Source organism: Dendrobates tinctorius, unplaced genomic scaffold (genome assembly GCF_039654945.1).
Source record: "Dendrobates tinctorius isolate UK_male_01 unplaced genomic scaffold, ASM3965494v1 ptg000366l, whole genome shotgun sequence".
Lineage (NCBI taxonomy): Eukaryota > Metazoa > Chordata > Amphibia > Anura > Dendrobatidae > Dendrobates > Dendrobates tinctorius.
The window spans coordinates 1,062,597-1,079,405 of NW_027362032.1; the positions used below are offsets into that span (position 1 = coordinate 1,062,597).

Here is a 16,809-nt window from a genome sequence, read left to right on the forward strand (position 1 = left end):
CACGCCCAACCTCTGCTCCCCCCATGCCCAACCTCTGCTCCCCCCACGCCCAGCCTCTGCTCCCCCCCCACGCCCAGCCTCTGCTCCCCCCCACGCCCAGCCTCTGCTCCTCCCCCCACGCGCAGCCTCTGCTCCTCCCCCCACGCGCAGCCTCTGCTCCTCCCCCCCATGCTCAGCCTCTGCTCCCCCCACACTCTTCCTCCCCCCTCCACACACCGTCTCCCTTCTGTCCTCTGCGGGGTGTCGGCCGCTCCCTCCTCCGGGCTTCTTGGTGTGTTGTGCCGAGCTGACTGCTCTGCTACTCTGCTGCGCGCTCTCCACAGTGGAGGAATGGTACAGGACCTGCAATGACATCACAATCATGTGACTCAAGGGGGAGGAGCCACAGCATTTGCAGGCTGGAAGCTGAAGGAGATGGGAAACTTGTGAGAGGTAATGGCGGGAACAGGGAACATGGGGAGGACAGGGGGTGTGTGATAGAAGGGAGCAGGGGGTGTGTGATAGAGGGGAGCAAGAGGGTGCAGGGGGTGTGTGATAGAGGGGAGCGAGAGGGTGCAGGGTGTGTGTGATAGAGGGGAGCGAGAGGGCGCAGGGGGTGTGTGATAGAGGGGAGCGAGAGGGTGCAGGGGGTGTGTGATAGAGGGGAGCAAGAGGGCGCAGGGGGTGTGTGATAGAGGGGAGCAAGAGGGTGCAGGGGGTGTGTGATAGAGGGGAGCGAGAGGGTGCAGGGGGTGTGTGATAGAGGGGAGCGAGAGGGCGCAGGGGGTGTGATAGAGGGGAGCGAGAGGGTGCAGGGGGTGTGTGATAGAGGGGAGCAGGAGGGTGTGTGATAGAGGGGAGCGAGAGGGTGCAGGGGGTGTGTGATAGAGGGGAGCAGGAGGGTGCAGGGAGTGTGTGATAGAGGGGAGCAAAAGGGTGCAGGGTGTGTGTGATAGAGGGGAGCAAGAGGGTGCAGGGTGTGTGATAGAGGGGAGCAAGAGGGTGCAGGGGGAGTGTGATAGAGGGGAGCAAGAGGGTGCACGGGGTGTGTGATAGAGGGGAGCAAGAGGGTGCAGGGGGTGTGTGATAGAGGGGAGCAAGAGGGTGCACAGGGTGTGTGATAGAGGGGAGCAAGAGGGTGCACGGGGTGTGTGATAGAGGGGAGCAAGAGGGTGCAGGGGGTGTGTGATAGAGGGGAGCAAGAGGGTGCAGGGGGTGTGTGATAGAGGGGAGCAAGAGGGTGCAGGGGGTGTGTGATAGTGGGGAGCAAGAGGGTGCAGGGGGTGTGTGATAGAGGAGAGCAAGAGGGTGCAGGGGGTGTGTGATAGAGGGGAGCAAGAGGGTGCAGAGTGTGTGTGATAGAGGGGAGCAAGAGGGTCAGGGGGTGTATGATAGAGGAGAGCAAGAGGGTGCAGGGGGTGTGTGATAGAGGGGAGCAAGAGGGTGCAGGGGGGGTGTGATAGAGGGGAGCAGGAGGGTGCAGGGTGTGTGTTTGATAGAGGGGAGCGAGAGGGTGCAGGGGTGTGTGATAGAGGGGAGCAAGAGGGTGCAGGGGGTGTGTGATTGTTATAATAATTGTAATAAAGTTCTTTCTTTTATGTGCGTGTATATAGACATATATATCCATACGTGTATGTGTGTGAGTATATACACTCACTGGCCACTTTATTAGGTACACCTGTCCAACTGTGTGTTAAGACTTAATTTCTAATCTGCCAATCACATGGCGGCAACTCAGTGCATTTAGGCATGTAGACATGGTCAAGACAATCTCCTGCAGTTCAAACCGAGCATCAGTATGGGGAAGAAAGGTGATTTGAGTGCCTTTGAACGTGGCATGATTGTTGGTGCCAGAAGGGCTGGTCTGAGTATTTCAGAAACTGCTGATCTACTGGGATTTTCACGCACAACCATCTCTAGGGTTTACAGAGAATGGTCCGAAAAAGAAAAAAAATCCAGTGAGCGGCAGTTCTGTGGCCGGAAATGCCTTGTTGATGCCAGAGGTCAGTGGAGAATGGGCAGACTGGTTCGAGCTGATAGAAAGGCAACAGTGACTCAAATTGCCACCCGTTACAACCAAGGTAGGCAGAAGAGCATCTCTGAACGCACAGTGCGTCGAACTTTGAGGCAGATGGGCTACAGCAGCAGAAGACCACACCGGGTACCACTCCTCTCAGCTAAGAACAGGAAACTGAGGCTACAATTTGCACAAGCTCATCGAAATTGGACAGTAGAAGATTGGAAAAACGTTGCCTGGTCTGATGAGTCTCGATTTCGGCTGCGACATTCGGATGGTAGGGTCAGAATTTGGCGTAAACAACATGAAAGCATGGATCCATCCTGCCTTGTATCAACGGTTCAGGCTGGTGGTGGTGGTGTCATGGTGTGAGGAATTTTTTCTTGGCACTCTTTGGGCCCCTTGGTACCAATTGAGCATCGTTGCAACGCCACAGCCTACCTGAGTATTGTTGCTGACCATGTCCATCCCTTTATGACCACAATGTACCCAACATCTGATGGCTACTTTCAGCAGGATAATGCGCCATGTCATAAAGCTCGAATCATCTCAGATTGGTTTCTTGAACATGACAATGAGTTCACTGTACTCAAATGGCCTCCTCAGTCACCAGATCTCAATCCAATAGAGCATCTTTGGGATGTGGTGGAACGGGAGATTCGCATCAGGGATGTGCAGCCGACAAATCTGCGCCAACTGTGTGATGCCATCATGTCAATATGGTCCAAAATCTCTGAGGAATGCTTCCAGCACCTTGTTGAATCTCTGCCACGAAGAATTGAGGCAGTTCTGAAGGCAAAAGGGGGTCCAACCCGTTACTAGCATGGTGTACCTAATAAAGTGGCCAGTGAGTGTATATATATATATATACACATGATTGCATATATGCCATTATTATGCTTAGACTGAAACTCTTTTCTGCTGATGTAATACATGGGTGTAATGCTTAGTTTGCTATCCTTATCTAACGTACAAAAATAAAAAGTCATACCTTTACTTCTCTGGTAACGTAGATAAGGATATCTTATCTCCACAATTTTAAGCGTGCCCTGAAAACGCATTTATTCAGACTGACTTATCGCCTCAACACATTAACCTAATCTATCCCTGGGTGGCACAGCCAAAAGTTTTGCCATAACCAGGTTCCTCGCATCGTGTTCCCACATGCTTTATGCATCCATTAGCCCTCTGTGTCTGTACTGTTACACACTTAACATTATGGCTGGTCCATACAATCAGGGCAACTGTTACCACCCACCTTTCGTGTCTCCCTCTTTCCTCATAGACTAAGATTGCGAGCAGGGCCCTCATTCCTCTTGGTATTTGTTATAATCTACTGTATGTGATTATTGTTATGCTGTAATGTCTATTGGCTGTACAAATCCCCTCTGAAATGTAATGTGCTGCGGAATATGTCGGCGCTATAGAAATAAAATGTATTATTATTATTAAGGATTGCCAACAGCTAAGTATATTGTATGTACTAATTTTGCAAACGAAGTATGTTTCAACGCCCTCCTCTTTTATTATTTAAACTCTAAGAATATGTATTGAGGCAGACAAAGGACTGCTCACATCTGGTGTGGCTGTCATTCTCTCTCCATGCTAGCATGACCAAATAAAGGATCTTACTTATTCAGGTCTGGACGATTTCTAATTGGAAGACTGAAACTCCACTGACATTTGGTGTGTTGGCCAGGAAATCCAACACCTTTCCCTCACCGGTGAGTACTGTAACCCATGCACGGGGGAGTCTGGAACTCCTTAAGTAAGTCCTCCGTCTTGAGGAAGCATTGACAGCGAAACGCGCGTCGGGGTTTAGGATCTTTTAGCGGGCCACTTGGCATTTATGTAACAAGAGCTGGGAACAGGTAATATGTATTTATGAGACATCTATAGCGTTATTCGCATATCTGATTGTTAGCCTTCATAAGTATAGCTTTCTGTGTAATACAATGGCAGCACTTGCAGCCGCCTTATATGCTTAGGTCTATAATGAGACTTTGCACTATGCAAGGCACATGGCAGCATTGGGAACTGCCTTAATGAGATTCCTGTGTTTTCAATGCAGGATACACACTCATTTAATAGTGCGGCTTTGAGTGTGCTATACTATGTCTATATTGAGCTGAAAAATATTCAGAATTGAGAGTCCTCAGTGGTTGATACCTTTTAATGGCTAACTGAAAAGATGGTAACACATTGCAAGCTTCCTAGACTACTCAGGTCTCTTTATCAGGCTAGACTAATACAAAATCTGAAGAGTCACATATTTATGCACAATACAACACAGAAAAAATGCAATAGATGAGACAAGTGACGTGAAGCAGAACTATCAATATGGGAGAGGGAGAAACATAAATATTGGACCAGTACATAGATAAGGAGTTTTACAGTCCTCTGATTGGGGTCTCCTAATGTGTTGTGATGCCCCTACAAGGTCTTGGAAGCAAATTCCTTAATTGATGTAAAAAGACATAAATCCATGCGACACTTTCATTCCAGCACTGAGAGTGTCAAAGGTCGTCATAAATTTATACTCACAGACTCTTCTCTCTCTCTGAGATGTGAAGTTACCTTTCAATACCAGTAATTTCATATCCGTGGTGTTGTGGTCCATCATACAAAAATGTTTTGCCACAGGTAGATCCCTTCTTTTTTCTCTTATTGTGTGATGATGAGCATTCATCCTTGTTCTAAGCTTTTGCCCGTTCTCCCCCACATACAGACCCCCAGTTGGACATTTAGTACAGATAATTAAGTACACCCCATTAGATGTGATGCAGCTGAGAGTACCTGGGATCTTGTAGTCCTGATGTGAGTTGGGGATCTTTATCTTGTCCGTGGTCATTATAAATGGACAGGTTTTACATTTTTTTCTGGTTTCAAGGAAAGGTTCCTGCAGCTGTTGGAGAGGACAGGGAGCTTCTGACAATGATGCTTCTTACATTTGGGGGCTGCCTAAAACACAGCAGTGGGGGGTCTGGAAACATGGATTGTAATCGGGCATCTTTTTGCAGTAAAGGCTGTAATTTCCGTGCCGCTCCCCTTAGCACTTCCAGATTTGGGTTGTAGGTGACCACTAGAGGCTCCCGGTTATTCTCTTCTTCAGCTTTGTAATGTAGCAGGTGATTCCTTGACATTCTGGTGGCTCTTGTAATCTGGTTTTGAATTGTTCTTGGATGGTAGCCCTGACTCAAAAAGGACTTTTTGAGGTGACCAAGGTGTTTGTCTCTATCCATGGGGTTGGAACATATACGATTGTATCTGATGGCTTGGCTATAGATAATAGAGTTCTTTATGTGTTTTGGATGGAAACTGTCCCATTTCAGGTATGTTGGACGGTCGATTGGCTTCTGATACAGGGATGTCTCTATTTCATTGTTTTTTAGCTTAATGACGGTGTCCAAAAAGTTAATCTCAGTGCTGGAGTAGTTGAATGTTAAATTGATGGTGGGATGAAATTGATTAAACTGTTCGTGGAACGTCTTTAGCTGTTGCTCAGACTCCGTCCAGATGATTAAAATATCATCAATGAAGCGGTAGTAGGCCAGGGGCCTGATGGGGCATGAGGACAGAAAGTCGCTTTCAAGCTTGGCCATGAAAAGATTGAGCTGGTAACTTTAAAGTAGACCATATGGCTAAATATACATAATAGGAAGAAGCACGTCATAAAGAATTTTGTTATTAATAGGAGCATTTACTATACGCCTTTGATGTGCAAAATATTTAGTGGATACGGTTCTCATTATGTTATATGTGACTACTACAGTGCTAATCTAAAATATTATGTGAATTGTAATTTATTAAGCCATGTGGTTATTACAAAGATAAAATAAATATTTGCTATGGAGAAATAAGCTGTAAGAGGCAATTTAACTTTGTATAACAAATTAAATAATATACTTTTAATAATGTGAGATCTTAGAGACATTTTGGTCTTATATGTTTGTAGATATTATAGTAAATATTTTTTGCACTATTATATGCATTTGGGTATATATGACTCCTTTTATGTCCCTGAAACTTGTGTATACGCTAAATTTTGATCTTTCTATGGTATGAGGCACTTTATTTTATATGTATATGTTGGAATAAAGATTGGAATTTTTAATGAGTATTTCTATCACACTTTTTTGATCAGGAAGTAGCGTATTGTCTACAATGATCAGTATGTTTCATTAAAATAGAACCCAGTATAAAATTTTGCCGGTATTGTTTGAATGTTGTTTTCTGGTAAGTGTGCTGTTTTGTCTATCTTTTAAAACTACATAGAACGAAAACGCCATAACTATATGTTTTATGTTACACATGAGACTCCTTGAGTGATCTCTTGAGTGAATGTATAAGGATTGGAATATAAAATCCTGGGTGTATAAGGGAGTCCAGTAGGCGTGGTTGACATTCACCTGTGGACTGGAGACAAATCATAGTTTATTATAGTGGTATAAATCACCTAGATACACGCCACCTGATTCCCATAGAGAATATTCTATGTAGTTTTGTTATATGTTTTTCTTTTAATAGCACAGAGTGACTGAACCTCCTCGTTTCACTGAGGAGAGTCCGCGCCGGTGGTGCTCTGAATACCTGATATTAAGAACGGGAACGTCTCTGTTTATAAAGAGGCGGTGTCATTGGACTTTATCTCAGCACTTCAGGTGTAGGAGTACGAGGGAACTTTACTCTCTTGTCTTATATGTCTCTGTGTATGTGTGTATGTCCAGTCCCTAACTGTGAAGATCGTTGTGTGTTTGTACTGTTACACTAGTCAGAAGTCCTTGTGAGTATATGTATCTTTGTGATATCAGTGACCATAGTCTTTGGGGAACTTTGTTATTATTACACTGTGTTGTGACACTCGCCCCTTACAGGCCTTCATTGGGTGGAGGTGGCAGGATATAGCGATACAAGCTGGTAAATATCTAGGACATGGTGTAATCAGTGAGGATTATTTAGATCCTGGATATTAGTAGCAGTAATTGAATTGTTGCTATTGGTTTATTATCTTCTTGTTGACATATGAATTTCACTGATATTTGTCAGACTTCTTATAAGTGGGTAGAAATCCATTGTGCTCCAGGGTTTATATTGTGTATAGTCCTCATCTTGTTTGTCTTTTTGTGTTTAAGAATTTTATGTAACATCATTATGGGACTTTATCCCATAGATACAGATATATATATTTTAAGGTCTTGTCCTCATTGTAAGGCAGTAATGTTATTGACCATTTCATGTGATGGCTGGAAAGTTATTAAGATTGTACCAAGAGGGTATCCATGGAATGAAACTGGATATGGTCCTTTCTCATCGGGTACCCAGAGAGAACAGTCTTCAGATCAGATGTGCAATGTGTCCTTATTGGTAACTTATAGGCCTAACTCTTATATATTATAACAAATAGAGAGTAAACATTGTAGATCCCTGACATTGTCTTTTTAATCTTGAAAAACTAGGAGAAGGCACCACCCAGAGCACACAGTCCTGAGGTGGGGAGATAAGCTGTGAGCATGAGAAATGTTTTGGAATGTGGTTGTTTGTGGTTTTAAGATAAGAAGGGACCACTAGAAGAGCTGAGGGTGTCCCCTGACCAGATGGGTTGTATTTGATGATAAAACTTGCTTTGATAAAATGTGAAAATTTGGTACAAGAAAGGGGTAATGAGAGGAAAAATTTAATTTGGCTAAAGTAGAAATACATTTATAAAACACTGTATTTCCAGAAGTAACCGTCCTTGTGGTAAGCCATGAGGTCACTTTTCTTGTTGATTCAGCAGCAGCACTAGAACCTTAGTACATCCAGAAGAGATACCAACTATTGGACTGTCTGCTGCCTGCATAGTGGTAAAAGGAGCAAGTGGTAAGGGCCACAGAGAACCATTGTCTACGCCTGTGGAGACACCGGGCCCTCGGCACAGGTAAAAGTGCAATTATACAAATTATAATATCAACTGTGTGGGAGGGATATGATGCAAGCCCTGAGCCTGGGAATAATTCCTACTGCTGCCGGACTATAGGTGAAATCCATGGCTGAGACAATGGTGATCCAGGGGTATGGGGAATCTAGATACTTTTACAGTCTAGATCTAGTAACTGCAGGACCATCCTTTATCAAGGAAGCAATAGATAAAGGTATACAAATGTAGATTTTCACACACCTGAAGAACTACACTGCACCATGTACTACAGGTATTTAGGGGTCCTGATGTAAAATATGAGAATTTCCATGCTCTAGATTGTTCTTGGACACTCTATACTGGGATCATGAAGGGAAATGTGTCATCAGTTTTAAACTGGCAGAACGAATTAAATTGTTGTTTTTTGCTTTTTAGAGGTTCTGTGCCACATGTTTCCCTCTCCAGATGTAAAGTAGATCATGGAAATTCCTTTGTGATTTTGTTAAAGAGTGTAAGGAAAGTAACAATGGGAGGATTTGGGTGATGGCTTATTTTACAATACCAGACTGCAGGCATGTTCACAAGTTCTAAAGTGGAACACCATTTCTAAACCCAGTGTCCACCTGCAGCGAGGCAGGGGAACGAGTGAGAAATGCTGATCCTTTCCTAGAATTAGAGGAAGAATTGATCACATACCCAGAATCGTTGTGGTCCACATGACCTGCAGATGTGGGATTGATAAAAGGGCTGATTATATCCTGTCCAGCTCACCTTGTAACACAGCCAGTAGGGAGGGCGCCCCCATCTGTAAGCGAGGCGGTGATAACAAGAGCCCCCACAGTGCCGGACCCCCATACTCTGCTGAATGACTGGAGGCCGCAAAATAAGGTCTTTACAGTGAGATCTCAGTAATGTCAGTGGAGTTTTAGTCTTCCAATTAGAAATCTTCCAGACCTGAATAAGTAAGATGTTTCTTTATTGATCATGCCGGCATGGAGGCAAAATGACAGCCACACCATATGTGAGCAGTCATCTGTCTGACTCTATACAAATTCAAAGAGTTTAAATAAGAAAAGAGGAGGGCGTTCAAAATACTACGTTTGCAAAATAGTACATACATTGAAATATGCTTAGCTGTTAGCAATCCTTATCTATGTTACCAGAGAAGTATGACATTTTATTTGCATGCAAGACAAGGATAGCAAACTAAGCATTACACCCATGTCTTCTCATTACACCAGCTGAAAAGAGTTTCAGTCGAAGCATAAGAATGCAATCATCATGTGTATATTATATATATATATACACATACTCATACGCACATACATATATATATATATATATATATATATATATACACTCACTGGCCACTTTATTAGGTACACCATGCTAGTAACGGGTTGGACCCCCTTTTGCCTTCAGAACTGCCTCAATTCTTCGTGGCAGAGATTCAACAAGGTGCTGGAAGCATTCCTCAGAGATTTTGGACCATATTGACATGATGGCATCACACAGTTGGCGCAGATTTGTCGGCTGCACATCCCTGATGCGAATCTCCCGTTCCACCACATCCCAAAGATGCTCTATTGGATTGAGATCTGGTGACTGAGGAGGCCATTTGAGTACAGTGAACTCATTGTCATGTTCAAGAAACCAATCTGAGATGATTCGAGCTTTATGACATGGCGCATTATCCTGCTGAAAGTAGCCATCAGATGTTGGGTACATTGTGGTCATAAAGGGATGGACATGGTCAGCAACAATACTCAGGTAGGCTGTGGCGTTGCAACGATGCTCAATTGGTACCAAGGGGCCCAAAGAGTGCCAAGAAAAAATTCCCCACACCATGACACCACCACCACCAGCCTGAACCGTTGATACAAGGCAGGATGGATCCATGCTTTCATGTTGTTTACGCCAAATTCTGACCCTACCATCCGAATGTCGCAGCAGAAATCGAGACTCATCAGACCAGGCAACGTTTTTCCAATCTTCTACTGTCCAATTTCGATGAGCTTGTGCAAATTGTAGCCTCAGTTTCCTGTTCTTAGCTGAGAGGAGTGGTACCCGGTGTGGTCTTCTGCTGCTGTAGCCCATCTGCCTCAAAGTTCGACGCACTGTGCGTTCAGAGATGCTCTTCTGCCTACCTTGGTTGTAACGGGTGGCAATTTGAGTCACTGTTGCCTTTCTATCAGCTCGAACCAGTCTGCCCATTCTCCTCTGACCTCTGGCATCAACAAGGCATTTCCGGCCACAGAACTGCCGCTCACTGGATTTTTTTTCTTTTTCGGACCATTCTCTGTAAACCCTAGAGATGGTTGTGCGTGAAAATCCCAGTAGATCAGCAGTTTCTGAAATACTCAGACCAGCCCTTCTGGCACCAACAATCATGCCACGTTCAAAGGCACTCAAATCACCTTTCTTCCCCATACTGATGCTCGGTTTGAACTGCAGGAGATTGTCTTGACCATGTCTACATGCCTAAATGCACTGAGTTGCCGCCATGTGATTGGCAGATTAGAAATTAAGTCTTAACACACAGTTGGACAGGTGTACCTAATAAAGTGGCCAGTGAGTGTATGTATATATATAAATATAAGAGAATTGGGATCCAGCAAAAAGATGAAAGTTCACCAGAATTATAAAATCTTTTTCTTTATTTATCCATTAATTCATGTAAAAAATATATGAGGAACTCCAAACAATTGGTAACATTCCAGCAAGGGACTACATGTTTCAGCACTATGTGCCTTCTTCACGGTCCTATTTGAACTGAGCTCCAACACTGACAATATATCCTCCTTTGTGGAACATATTCAAATGACCCTTAATTAAAAGCAGTGAAACAAACCAATTAAAAACACCTGAGTAGATGGTTGAAACTCAGTTCAAAAATATTGCTAGAAAAATACATATATTGAACATGTTTTATACATAGACCAATGATATAAACATTTGGTAATAAATCAACAGTGATGTGGAATAACTGCCACAAAAAAAAAAAAAAAAAATATTTTATAAACATATATGAAAAAATACATCAAGTAGTAGGCGCGATCTAAATATCAGAGACAATCACAAATATAACTCTCAAAAGGAATAATATATTGGAGTAGGTATAAGATAGAGATATAATCTTTTGAAAACTAATATATGCACTCTATAAAAAAAAAAAAAAAAAAATTCTACTCTTATTTTCTTACTTAATATTGTGTAATGAGATCCATTCTACTGTTCAATCCGTCAGGAACTCTAGTCTCTAATAAAAAGATCCACCTACTTTCTCTAGAGAGGATTTTACTTTTATACTCACCACACCTACGTGGTTTTGTAACCACCTCTATTCCCCTAAAGGAAAAGCTTTTTAAATCTCCTTTATGCACATTAGCAAAGTGTTTGGAAACCGCAGAGGCTCCTGCAATAGGCAAATTATATATATATATACATGCACATAAAAAAAAGAACTTTATTACAATTATTATAACACCCAGGGACACTGCTGGAGGAGCCAAGAGGGGAGCATTGCTGCCGGCCGCAGGCTGGGATGAGGGGTCATTTGAATGTGTGGCGCGCCGCTGTGGGTGTACGGTGCTGCGGGGGCTCTGCCGACATTTTGTGAAAGGACAGAACCCCCGCAGTTTATATATTTATATTTACTCATTTATATAGCGCTATTAATTCCACAGCACTTTACAGACATTAGTGGCATTGTCCCCAATGAGGCTCACAATCTAAATTCCCTATCTTTAGAGACGGACATGCGGCGCGTCTTTCCAGATCACAACATGTCTGTTTATTTGCGGAGACGCGATAGATCTCACCCTACAATGTATTGGACGCGGTGAATCCACACGGTTCAGTGATCACATGTGGAGTCACCTGCGTTCAATAGCCGGCAGCGGACGTGTGCTGCGTACAAAGCGCTGCCAATTCCTGATCGTGTGCACCGGCCTAAGGGAATAAATCAGTCAATTTCAGAAAAAAAACAAATTCCTCTGACCTCTGCTGGTGTCAGTGCCGTCTGTGGCCCCAACGGGGATTTATGTGATTCCTATTTTAGGGGGATTCAGGCAGAGCCCCCGGACGCACTGCAGAAGCGCAGTGTGAACAGGGCTTAATATCCTATTGTGTGGAATAGTGCTGTCTACTATACTATTCACACTGTCCCAGTGCAGCAGACAGACACGGACGCCGGGCAGACATGGACGCCGGGCAGACACGGACGCCGGGCAGACACGGACGCCGGGCAGACACGGATTCCGGCCAGACACGGACAGCAGCCAGACACGGACACCGAACAGACACAGACACCGGCCAAGCACAGACAGCAGACAGACATGGACACTGGCCAGACAGGTGCAGCAGCCAGACACGGACACCGGCCAGACACGGACACCGGCCAGACACGGACACCAACCAGGCATGGACACTGGGCAGACAAGGACACCAAGCAGACATGGACACCGGGCAGACAAGGACACCGGGCAGACAAGGACACCAGCCAGACACAGACACCGGCCAGACACAGACACTGGCCAGGCACAGACAGCAGACAGACAGGGACAGCAGCCAGACACGGACACCGGCCACACACGGTCACTAGGCAGACATGGACACCGGCCAGACATGGACACCAGCCAGGCATGGACACAGGCCAGACACGGACACCAAGCAGACATGGACACCGGGCAGACAAGGACACCGGTCAGACACAGACGCCGGCCAGACACGGACACCAGGCAGACACGGACAGCAGCCAGACACGGACACCGGCCAGACACGGACACCGGCCAGACATGGACACCGGCCAGACACAGACACTGGCCAGGCACAGACAGCAGACAGACAGGGACAGCAGCCAGACATGGACACCGGCCACACACGGTCACCAGGCAGACATGGACACCTGGCAGACACGGACATCAGCCAGAAGACACTTTTTTTTATAAATCTGTTGCTGTTGTCTTTCAGAATATTTCCTGCCAACACTGTAAATAAATCCACAGCAACAATGGTGGGTGTGAACAGACACTACAGGGGATTTCTGAGAATGTAAAAATAATTAGCATGAACTGATAAATTCCCCGTGGCTCCAGCACCGATGCTCGAGGGGTCTCTGCCAGTCTCAGCACTGGGCTGCAGGGGTCTTGTGGCTCCAGGGGTCTCTGTCAGTCTTAGCACTGGGCTGCAGTGGTCTTGTGGCACCGGGGATCTCCGTCAGTCTCAGCACTGGGCTGCAGAGGTCTTGTGGCTCCGGGGGTCTCTGCCAGTCTCAGCACTAGGCTGCAGGGGTCTTGTGGCACCGGGGATCTCTGTCAGTTTTAGCACTAGGCTGCTGGGGTCTTGTGGCTTTGGGGGTCTCCGTCAGTCTTAGCACTGGGCTGCAGGGGTCTTGTGGCTGCAGGGGTCTCCGTCAGTCTTAGCACTGGGCTGCAGTGGTCTTGTGGCTCCGGGGGTCTCCATCAGTCTTAGCACTGGGCTGCAGGGGTCTTGTGGCACCAGGGATCTTCATAAGTCTCAGCACTGGGCTGCAGTGGTCTTGTGGCACCGGGGATCTCTGTCAGTTTTAGCACTGGGCTGCAGTGGTCTTGTGGCTTTGGGGTTCTCCGTCAGTCTCAGCGCTGGGCTGCAGGGGTCTTGTGGCTCCAGGGGTCTCCATCAGTCTTAGCACTGGGCTGCAGGGGTCTTGTGGCTTCACCTTATATTATAGCTGCAAAATGAATAAAAACCATCAGGGCCCCCGAACCATCGGCCACGGAGCCAGAGGGGATTTAGCAGAGTAGTTTGGGGGACATATAGGACTTTAATCTCTTTTTATTCTGCTGTTTGTGAGGTAGGATGTAGAAAAAGACGGCAATTCTGCTAATGTTTTCTATTATGTGACTGTACGGCCCCTTCACACGACCTGTCATGTTTTTCACAGATGCCACGTGTCCCCTATTTGACCTACGGTGCTGCTCTCATGTCCGTGTTTTCCCAGCATCACAGATGACAAAGGACCAAGACAAGTCTATGGGTCCGTATAAACATGCCGTCCGTGTGCTGTACATGTGCAGTCCGTGTGCTGTACATGTGCTGTCCGTGTGCTGTAGATGTGCTGTCCGTGTATTTTACATGTGCTGTCCTTGTGCCATCTGTCTGCCATACAAGTGCCGTCTGTGTGCTGTACATGTGCTGTCCGCGTGTTGTACATGTGCCGTCCAAGTGCTGTATATGTGCTGTCCGCGTGTTGTACATGTGCCGTCCATGTGCTGTACATGTGCTGTCCGCGTGTTGTACATGTGCCGTCCATGTGCTGTACATGTGCCGTCCATGTGCTGTCCATGTGCCGTCTGTGTGCTGTACCTGTGCCATCTGTGTGCCGTACATGAGCTGTCTGTGGGCTGTACATGTGCCATCCGTGTGCTGTACATGAGCCGTCCGTGTGCTGTACATGTGCCGTCCGTGTGCTGTACATGTGCCGTCCGTGTGCTATACATGTGCCGTCCGTGTGCTGTACATGTGCCGTCCGTGTGCTGTCTGTGTGCTGTACATGAGCCGTCCGTGTGCTGTTCATGTGCCGTCCGTGTGCTATACATGAGCCGTCCGTGTGCTGTACATGTGCCGTCCGTGTGCTGTACATGTGCCGTCCGTGTGCTGTACATGTGCCGTCTTTGTGCTGTACATGTGCTGTCCGTGTGCTGTACATGAGCCATCCGTGTGCTGTACATGTGCCGTCTGTGTGCTGTACCTGTGCCATCTGTATGCCGTACATGAGCTGTCTGTCTGCTGTACATGTGCCGTCCGTGTGCTGTACATGTGCCGTCCATGTGCTGTACATGTGCCGTCCGTGTGCTGTACATGTGCCGTCCGTGTGCTGTACATGTGCCGTCCGTGTGCTGTACATGTGCAGTCCGTGTGCTGCGCATGTGCCGTCCGTGTGCTGTACATGAGCCATCCGTGTGCTGTACATGTGCCGTCCATGTGCTGTCCGTGTGCTGTACATGAGCCATCCATGTGCTGTTCATGTGCCGTCCGTGTGCTGTACATGTGCCGTCTGTGTGCTGTACCTGTGCTGTACCTGTGCCATCTGTGTGCCGTACATGAGCTGTCTGTGTGCTGTACATGTGCCATCCGTGTGCTGTACATGAGCCGTCCGTGTGCTGTACATGTGCCATCCGTGTGCTGTACATGTTCCGTCCGTGTGCTGTACATGTGCCGTCCGTGTGCTGTACATGTGCCGTCCGTGTGCTGTACATGTGCCGTCCGTGTGCTGTACATGTGTTGTACATGTGCCATCTGTGTGCTGTACATGTACCGCCTGTGTGCTGTACATGTGTTATCCATGTGCTGTACATGTGCCATCCATGTGCTGTACATGTGCCGTCCGTGTGCTGTACGTGTGCTGTCCGTGTGCCGTCCGTGTGCCGTCTATGTGCCGTCCGTGTGCTGTACATGTGCCGTCTGTGTGCTGTACATGTGCCGTCCGTGTGCTGTACATATGCCATCCGTGTGCTGTAAATGTGCTGTCCGTGTGCCGTACATGTGCCGTCTGTGTGCTGTATATGTGCCGTCCGTGTGCTGTACATGTGCCGTCCGTGTGCTGTACATGTGCCGTCCGTGTGCTGTACATGTGCCGTCCGTGTGCTGTACATGTGCCGTCCGTGTGCTGTACATGTGCCGTCCGTGTGCTGTAAATGAGCCGTCCGTGTGCTGTATATGTGCAGTCTGTGTGCTGTACATGTGCCGTCCGTGTGCTGTACATGAGCCGTCCGTGTGCTGTACATGTGCCGTCCATGTGCTGTCCGTGTGCTGTACATGAGCCATCCATGTGCTGTACATGTGCCGTCCGTGTGCTGTACATGTGCCGTCTGTGTGCTGTACCTGTGCCATCTGTGTGCCGTACATGAGCTGTCTGTGTGCTGTACATGTGCCATCCGTGTGCTGTACATGAGCCGTCCGTGTGCTGTACATGTGCCATCCGTGTGCTGTACATGTGCCATCTGTGTGCTGTACTTGTTCCGTCTGTGTGCTGTACATGTGCCGTCCGTGTGCTGTACATGTGCCGTCCGTGTGCTGTACATGTGCCGTCCGTGTGCTGTACATGTGCCGTCCGTGTGCTGTACATGTGCCGTCCGTGTGTTGTACATGTGCCATCTGTGTGCTGTACATGTACCGCCTGTGTGCTGTACATGTGCTATTGTAAAATAATGCATATCCTGTAAAATATTCAGGACTAGTTACCAGATAAAAATATAGTGGTTTATTTGGATTCTTCCATGAAAGAAAGGTTATTACAGAAAAACAGGTGAATAAAAATAAGTGAAAGAGATATTGTCCATTGTTCATAGCAAAGCAGCATGTATTCTTCTTTCTCTCCGGGAACCCACATGGCAAATGGCGTCTGTCTCTCTGTTCGACTTCTTCGTACTAAAGTAACATACCAGCTGTTGAGTTATGTCATCTTGCGTCTGTCTCTCATGATGGTGAGGGAAGAAGACAGCACCCTCTACAGTTAGCCATGAATTATATACGTCTCTTGAAACACGTGATCTCTACATATATGGAGCTGTCTTTCTACCATGAGCCAAGCTTAAAAATAGCCTATGTCGTGTAAGCTAAAGCATTCTACAGAACTGGGTCTTATAAGAAATTAACGGATTATTAATATTTAACAATTCCCCCTTTTGAGGGAGACAGACATTAATTGGAACCCTCAAATATAACAAGATCTTCTTTCTTCTTTTCTTCTTCTTTGACAAAATAATTTAATATCAATAATAATAATAATAATAATAATAATAATAATATCAGATTACCGTTATAAGTACTCAATGACATAATTGATGTGAATTCATGTTATGGTAAGCCGTGAACAATATTTATATAAAATATGTATAATTATACTTCCCTAAGTCTAAATTGAAGCATCTCAGGT

At 46.2% G+C, this 16,809-nt stretch overlaps 1 long non-coding RNA gene across 1 annotated transcript; it reads left to right on the forward strand.

Annotated features, from left to right (window-relative positions):
- The first annotated feature begins 227 nt into the window (after positions 1 to 227).
- LOC141075612 (uncharacterized) lies at positions 228 to 13,903 on the forward strand. Its single transcript, XR_012227311.1, has 3 exons — positions 228 to 432; positions 3,637 to 3,720; positions 13,816 to 13,903. It is a non-coding gene; the product is annotated as an uncharacterized lncRNA (long non-coding RNA).
- The last annotated feature ends 2,906 nt before the right edge of the window (positions 13,904 to 16,809 follow it).